The sequence below is a fragment of the Babylonia areolata genome, chromosome 4 (assembly GCF_041734735.1).
Source record: "Babylonia areolata isolate BAREFJ2019XMU chromosome 4, ASM4173473v1, whole genome shotgun sequence".
In the NCBI taxonomy this organism is placed as follows: Eukaryota; Metazoa; Mollusca; class Gastropoda; order Neogastropoda; family Buccinidae; genus Babylonia; species Babylonia areolata.
In genome coordinates this window covers 44,413,652-44,421,157 of record NC_134879.1, presented here as the reverse complement: position 1 = coordinate 44,421,157, position 7,506 = coordinate 44,413,652, and the positions used below count along the sequence as shown (strand labels likewise).

Genomic DNA, 7,506 nt, shown 5'->3' with positions numbered 1-7,506 from the left:
AAATTTGATCAGAGACTGGTCTTCTTCTTCTTTTTTCATATCGAGCGATACAGAAACAGGATTTTGCTTTGATTTTGGTTTGGTTTGACTTCTTTGTTTTGTGGGGTTTCATGGTGGTGGTGACTGCTGAGGTAGTAGTTGTTGTCGTTGTTGTTGTTTTCAATTTTGCGTTATGGTTTTCTTTTGCCGTTGTTGTTGTTGTTGTTTTGTTGTCGTTGATTTTTTTTTTCTTAAAGTGGCGTTACCTTCCTTCCATCCCAGAAAAAAAATAGATGGCAAAGGATCAGGTCTCACCACCTTAGCGGGTTCACACAGTGCTGCACACCCCTACCCCCTCCACACACGCTCGTAAACGGACAACGTCAGCACACTCCCTCTTATCATTATCATTATTCTTTTTTCTTTTTTTCTTTTTCTTTGTGTGTGTGTGTGTGTGTGTGTGTGTGTGTGACAACAGATTTCTCTGTGTGAAATTCGGGCTGCTCTCCTGAGGAAGAGCGCGTCGCTACACTGAGAGCGCCACCCATTTTTTTTCCTGCCTGTTTTTTTGTGGGGTTTTGTGTGTGTGTATTGATGTTTTTGTTTTGTTTTTCCTATCGAAGTGAATTTTTCTATAGAATTTTGCCAGGGACATCCCTTTTGTTGCCGTGGGTTCTTTTACGAGCGCTAAGTGCATGCTGCATATGGGACCTCGGTTTATCGTCTCATCCGAATGACTAAGCGTCCAGACCACCACTTAAGGTTGAGTGGAGTGGGAAAAAATACTGGCGACTGTGCCGGGATTCGAACCAGTTCGCTCAGATTCTCTCGCTTCCTATGCTGGACGCGTTACCTCTTGGCCATCACTCCACTCAACACTTGCACATCAACACTATTATGAGAATACCCTTCTCTCTGCCCCTGGCTTCAGATCCCTGGATGACGCTGCTGTGTCGCGCCACAGCGCGTGGAGCCAGCAGCACGCGCTCAGCTCGCGCCAGGGCACGTGCAGCGACGAGACGGAGGAGGACTCGGAGGTGCGGAACGCCTCCATGGAGAGTCTCTACAGCAGCTCTGACCGGGACAGCGACGTGGAGGCCATGGCCAACACCTACTGCGAGGCCGCGGCTTCCAGGAGAGCCAGGTGTGTTGGTCTGTGTGTGTGTGTGTGTGTGTGTTGTGTGTGTTTCTTTCGTTCTTGTTCTCGGCCTCCTCCTCCTCCTCCTTCTTCTCTTCCTTCTCCTCCTGCTTTTTCTCCCTCTCCTGCTTCTCCTCCTCCTTCTTCTCCTCCTCCTCCTCCTTCTTCTCTTCCTCCTCCTCCTGCTTCTTCTCTCTCTCCTGCTTCTCCTCCTCCTCTTCCTCCTTCTTCTTCTTCTCGGCCTCCTCCTCCTCCTCCTTCTTCTTCTCCTTCTTCTCATCCTCTTCCTTCTTCTTCTTCTCTTCCTCCTCCACCTCCTGCTTCTTCTTCTCCTCCTCCTCCTCCTTCTTCTTCTTCTCCTCCTCCTTCTTCTTCTTCTCCTTCTCCTTCTTCTTCTCGGCCTCCTCCCCTTCTTCTTCTTCTTCTCGGCCTCCTCCTCCTTCTCGGCCTCCTCCTCCTACTTCTTCTTCTTCTCCTCCTCCTTTTTCTTCTTCTTCTTGTTCTTCTCTTCCTTCTCCTCCTCCTTCTTCTTCTCGGCCTCCTCCTCCTTCTTCTTCTTCTCCTTCTTCTCATCCTCGTCCTTCTTCTTCTTCTTCTTCTCTTCCTCCTCCACCTCCTGCTTCTTCTTCTTCTCCTTCTCCTCCTCCTTCTTCTTCTTCTCCTCCTCCTCCTTCTTCTTCTCCTTCTTCTCATCCTCTTCCTTCTTCTTCTCCTTCTTCTCTTCCTCCTCCACCTCCTGCTTCTTCTCCTCCTCCTCCTCCTTCTTCTCGTCTTCCTCCTCCTTCTCGGCCTCCTCCTCCTACTTCTTCTTCTCCTCCTCCTTTTTCTTCTTCTTCTTGTTCTTCTCTTCCTTCTCCTCCTCCTTCTTCTTCTCGGCCTCCTCCTCCTTCTTCTTCTTCTCCTTCTTCTCATCCTCGTCCTTCTTCTTCTTCTTCTCTTCCTCCTCCACCTCCTGCTTCTTCTTCTTCTCCTTCTCCTCCTCCTCCTTCTTCTTCTCCTCCTCCTCCTTCTTCTTCTCCTTCTTCTCATCCTCTTCCTTCTTCTTCTCCTTCTTCTCTTCCTCCTCCACCTCCTGCTTCTTCTCCTCCTCCTCCTTCTTCTTCTCGTCCTCCTCCTTCTTCTCGGCCTCCTCCTCCTACTTCTTCTTCTTCTCCTCCTCCTTTTTCTTCTTCTTCTTGTTCTTCTCTTCCTTCTCCTCCTCCTTCTTCTTCTCGGCCTCCTCCTCCTCCTTCTTCTTCTCCTTCTTCTCATCCTCGTCCTTCTTCTTCTTCTCTTCCTCCTCCACCTCCTGCTTCTTCTTCTTCTCCTTCTCCTCCTCCTTCTTCTTCTTCTCCTCCTCCTCCTTCTTCTTCTCCTTCTTCTCATCCTCTTCCTTCTTCTTCTCCTTCTTCTCTTCCTCCTCCACCTCCTGCTTCTTCTCCTCCTCCTCCTTCTTCTTCTCGTCCTCCTCCTTCTCCTCCCCATCCCTCCCTCACACGATCCACCCCTGTCTGACCCCTTTGCCGTGGGCACATAGGATCGACGACACATCGCACCGTGGGCACATAGGGTCTTTGGCACATCGGGCCGTGGGCACATAGGATCATCGGCACAGCGGACCGTGGGCACATAGGATCGTTGGCACATCGGCAGTGGGCACATAGGATCGATGCCAACATCGTGCCGTGGGCACATAGGATCGTTGGCACATCGGGCCGTGGGCACATAGGATCGTTGCACATCGGACTGGTCGCGGGCACATAGGATCGTTGGCACATCGGGAGTGGGCACATAGGATCGCTGCCAACATCGTGCCGTGGGCACATAGGATGGTTGGCACATCGGGCCGTGGGCACAAAGGATCGTCGGCACATCGGGCCGTGGGCACATAATTATGATCGTCGGCACATCGGGCCGTGGGCACATAGGATCGTTGGTACATCGGCCGTGGGCACATAGGATCGTTGGCACATCGGCCCATGGGCACATAGGATCGTTGGCACATCGTGGGCACATAGTATCGTCCACACATCGGGCCGTGGGCACATAGGATCGTTGGCACATCGTGGGCACATAGGATCGTTGGCACATCGGTTTGACCCTCCGTTCACTCGTATGCGCGAGTGATCTTTCATGTGCATGTTCGTTTTTAACCACCACCACCCGTATCCTCACCGTGAAATTGTATTTATTTTTTTCAAGAAAGTGGATATTTCTGCAGAATTTTGTCAGATCAGAGATAATCGTTCAGTTGGCGGTGCTGGGTATTTTCTTCCTTTTTTTTCTTCTTTTTTTTTTTAACGTGCGCTAAGCGCATGCTACACACGGGACCTCGTTTATCGTTTCATCCGAATGACTACCACCCAGATTTCCATTCAATGTCTGCTGGAGGCGGAGAGTAAAAATCCCGGTTCGTATATTATGGGAATCGAACCCGTACACACTCACTTGCTAGTCGGGCGCATTACCACTGGGCCACCGCGCGCCACTGTGCTGTCTCAACGGCCCACATTCAGAACCAGATCGTCCTCTCAACGGCGGGCGAAAACAAGTTTCAGTATCATGTTCTTCTCGAACTTTGTCATGATGATATTGTACTGGTGAAGCCAGTCGTCAGTTTTACGAACTGGTGTCTGTTGATGGAGATACGTTGGTAAGACTCTCCGAGCCAGAAGAAAAAAATAAAAGGGGTATAATGTTTTGTGTAAATGTCCTGATTTCCACATACATGGTTTGATTATTACCATGGCTGTAATTTCTGTCCGTGTGTCTGCTTCATATGTCTGTGGGTTTAGTGATGTGCATGAGTGTCGTTTAGCATAGCATTTCCTTTTCTTTCAGTACAAGAAAGAATTATTTACGAAGTCGTCTCTCTTTGTTTCAAGTCCATTGAGGCTTCTGGTCCACATTATCTTTCTGATCTCATTCATCCTTACATACTCTCACGCCAACTAGTTTTCAGTGATGTTTGGTATCTTGTGTTCAAATTTTCCTTTTTGATATTCCAATATGTGTTCCATTTGTAAACGCCTAGGGCTTATTTTCAAGATTGGGCGTAAATGCTCTTAATAATGATTTTTTTTTCTGTTTTATGTGATCTTCCACCCTCCCAATTTCTCATCCTTCTCCCCCTCCTCCTCCACACTGGATCTCTCTTCTCTCTTTCTGTCTCTCTCTCTCTTTGTTTGATATGTTCCCGTGGTATCAGTTATATTTCCAATAGTAAATTGTACGTGTGTCACCCCCCTTCAGTAAGGGGCTTTGGCCTCAGACTATCTCAGTCATGGACACTATATCTAAACAAACCAACACACTGTCCACAGACTCAGCCGACAAAGACAGCAGCGAGAACTACGCCGCCCTCTTCTCCGCCAAGCTCTCCTGGGCTCCTCCACCTCCAGCACCTCCGGCGGCATCGGAACCGCTGCGGGCGACCTTTCCCGGCTACGGCTACGGCAGCTGTTGCAGCGGCAGCCACAGGAACAGCCTGGACAACGCGCAGCTTGGTGCCCACCTCCTCCCAGACCATTTTCTCCCGTGCACCGCCAGCATGGGGGACCTGGACAAGCTCGACACCGACACTTCCGGAAACGGCCGCGGCATGGCGGCGGGAGGGCAGAATGCGGAGTCCTCCACGATGTTGGCGCAGCTGGTTCCCACGGGAAAACGGCGCAGCATCAGCATGCTGAACCTGACCCCGCCGGGCCGGGCGGCCTACTACGTGCCGGATTCCGCGCTGCCCGACGCCTCGCCGGTCCGGCCCCCGTCGTCGGAGATGTTTCTGGACGACACGCTGCTGGACGGCAACTTGGCGGAGATACTGTTCTCTGTGGAGGCCCTGTGGCCCAAGACTAAGTGACAGACGGACGGACGGTCAGTCAGTCAGTGCATTGACACCAATACCCTCTAATATGATTGAAAAGTTAAACGAGACTTACCTTGTAAGTAGAAGTTTGACCGCTGTTCTACCCAATGAAGGGCGCGAGTGGGTCTCATATAGTATACCATCGCGCACTCAACTGAAATCCTGACAAGCGCCCTCTCATAGGGTAGAATTGATAGTTTAACGAAACTTACCTTGTATGTAGTAGTTTGACCACAGTTCTGTCCTGTGAAGGGTAGAACTGGTGCTAATAATTATGAAATATCGGTGTCGTTGATCAGTGTCATTACACCTCAGCTGGCGTGCTCCTCGTTCGCTGCCTCGTCGGTGTGTTTTGGGGCGTTTTATAAGCATTGCTGTTTGTCCTATTGTGTACTTGAACCAAAGAACTTGATGATATATCATGTTCTTTGCTTGAGCTGTGGGTTCTCTCTCTCCGTCTCTCTTGAAGCTTTGTTGCATGTCTCCTCCTCCGCCTTGATCTGTCAATCTGGCTGGCAGTTTGTCTGTGTCTGTCAGTCATTTTTTGTGTTATTTGGGTTGATTTCAATAGCTTACAAAATCGTTTCTCTTTTCTACAGTCTAGCTCTTTTCATTGTATGCATTAACTGTTATCTTTCTTCGGACCCTCCAAGTATTTTTTCTATTGGTTTAATTGATTATTTTGCTTGTTTTTTGGACATCCATGACCAAACTGTCTGGATCGTGACAATCACAGCCTGTGGAGAAAGTCGAAGGTTTCTGATGTCGTGTTTCAATATGTGATGTGTACAAGATTGAATTCAGAACCATATTTTGTGGTTTGGTAATTGTGTTTCAATATGTGATGTATACAAGATTGAATTCAGAACCATATTTTGTGGTTTGGTAATTGTGTTTCAATATGTGATGTATACAAGATTGAATTAAGGACCATATTTTATGGTTTGGTAATTATTCATGTTCCAACCGAACCGCAGTGTCAAAGGTTTTGAAATGTGTGTGTGTGTGTGTGTGTGTGTGTGTGTGTGTGTGTGTGTGTGTGTGTGTGTGCGTGTGTGTTGTATTAGAAGTTCGTCTTGATAAAGTACTATAATTTCATTCTTGAAGTTGAGGACTTCGAGGTAGTTGGTCGAAGAAACGGGTGTATACCTAGTCATTATTGCAAAGAATGGAAAACGAATTTCGTTTTCTTTGTGAGTTCTTTCATCTGTATCAAGGTATCAAGACGAGTATATTATAGATATATACTGTTTTAATGTAGTGGCCACAGCCATATTCTGCATTACGAATCAGTATAGACCACTTGGAAAAACATGCGACTTTGTTTCTACTTGTTCCCCTGCCCACCCCACGGGCCCCCGTGTCACATAACATTCAGTTCTACTCTGAAACGGATTTTGCACCCACATGCAGTTAGTGCCCTCCAGTCTGGTACCCAGTTTATGGAAGTAGAAGAGGGATGCTGGCATTAGCTGTTGCTCAATTGTTTTTGCAGACGAATCATTTTTCGCAGCTTTCGACGAGTATCTAATACATGACAGAGGTTACTGTTGACATTATGATTTCTTAGAACTTGATATAGATTTTTGTTTATGAATAAGAGAACTGCTTTGGATATATGTTATGAAAATAAATCATTTTTTTTTTTCTTTTTAATCAAACCATCACATTATCTTTCAATTCTTTTAACAACCCTGGTACTGATTTGCTGTGGAAAGGGAGATCATCAAGGAATGGGCAAAGAAAAAAAATGTTTAATGAAGCTACATGGAAAAAATAGTTTTTAATATCTGAATTTGGGAAAGGGAAGGGATATAAATGGTTGTAAAGTGATTGATTTTTTCTGACAAAACATGCACATGAGCGTTAAAATAATTGTATGAATATTTGTATGTATGTCTGTACGCCTTTCTGCCTTTCTCTATGTGTTCTTGTCTCTGTTTCCTCCCTTGCCTTGCCCTCTCTTTCTCTCTCCCTTGCCTACATGCCTTAATATATCTACGCCTTTTATTCCAAATATTTGTTTAACTTTTTGTTTGTTGAATTCTTGTCTCCAACAAATTGAAGTCATACAAACGCCTATTATAGATAGCACGTTTCGATTTACTGTTATCGAAGGCGAGCTTTTCATTTTCCCAAACAGATCCTGAAAATGTGCGATTTTGGTTGTAGTAACTGCATACATTACAGCCATTTCATCTTTGTTGCGAAATTCGCCTTCCCAGTCGCTGGAGATGTAAAGTAGTATGTAATCCTGGCCAATGATTTTTTTTCTTCTAATTTTTATTATTGAACATTCCATTACTTTTATTTTAGTATTTGGTTGTTCTTCAGTGTCATTATCTTGATTGTGAAGCTCAGACAATCACTCACGTTTGAGCGGTACTTGCTCCATCCTGAAAAAATATATATATCATCCATAATTATAGTATCCAAAGACAGTTACTCAAATTTGGTTTCTCACTATCTGGTGTCATGCGCGCTGCTCTCTTCTATCAGTGTGTGTCTATCCATCTGTCTGTTCCTTTATGTCTGTCTGTCTGTC

The 7,506-nt window shown here is 46.4% G+C and overlaps 1 pseudogene across 1 annotated transcript in view; it reads left to right on the top strand.

Moving 5' to 3' along the window:
* LOC143281466 (uncharacterized) overlaps positions 1-5,270 on the top strand; it is a 36,966-nt pseudogene extending 31,696 nt beyond the window's left edge. The window contains exons 4-5 of the transcript XR_013055128.1: positions 911-1,123; positions 4,420-5,270. The product of XR_013055128.1 is annotated as an uncharacterized LOC143281466 (transcript). The remainder of the gene's footprint in view (positions 1-910; positions 1,124-4,419) is intronic.
* Positions 5,271-7,506: the final 2,236 nt, after the last annotated feature.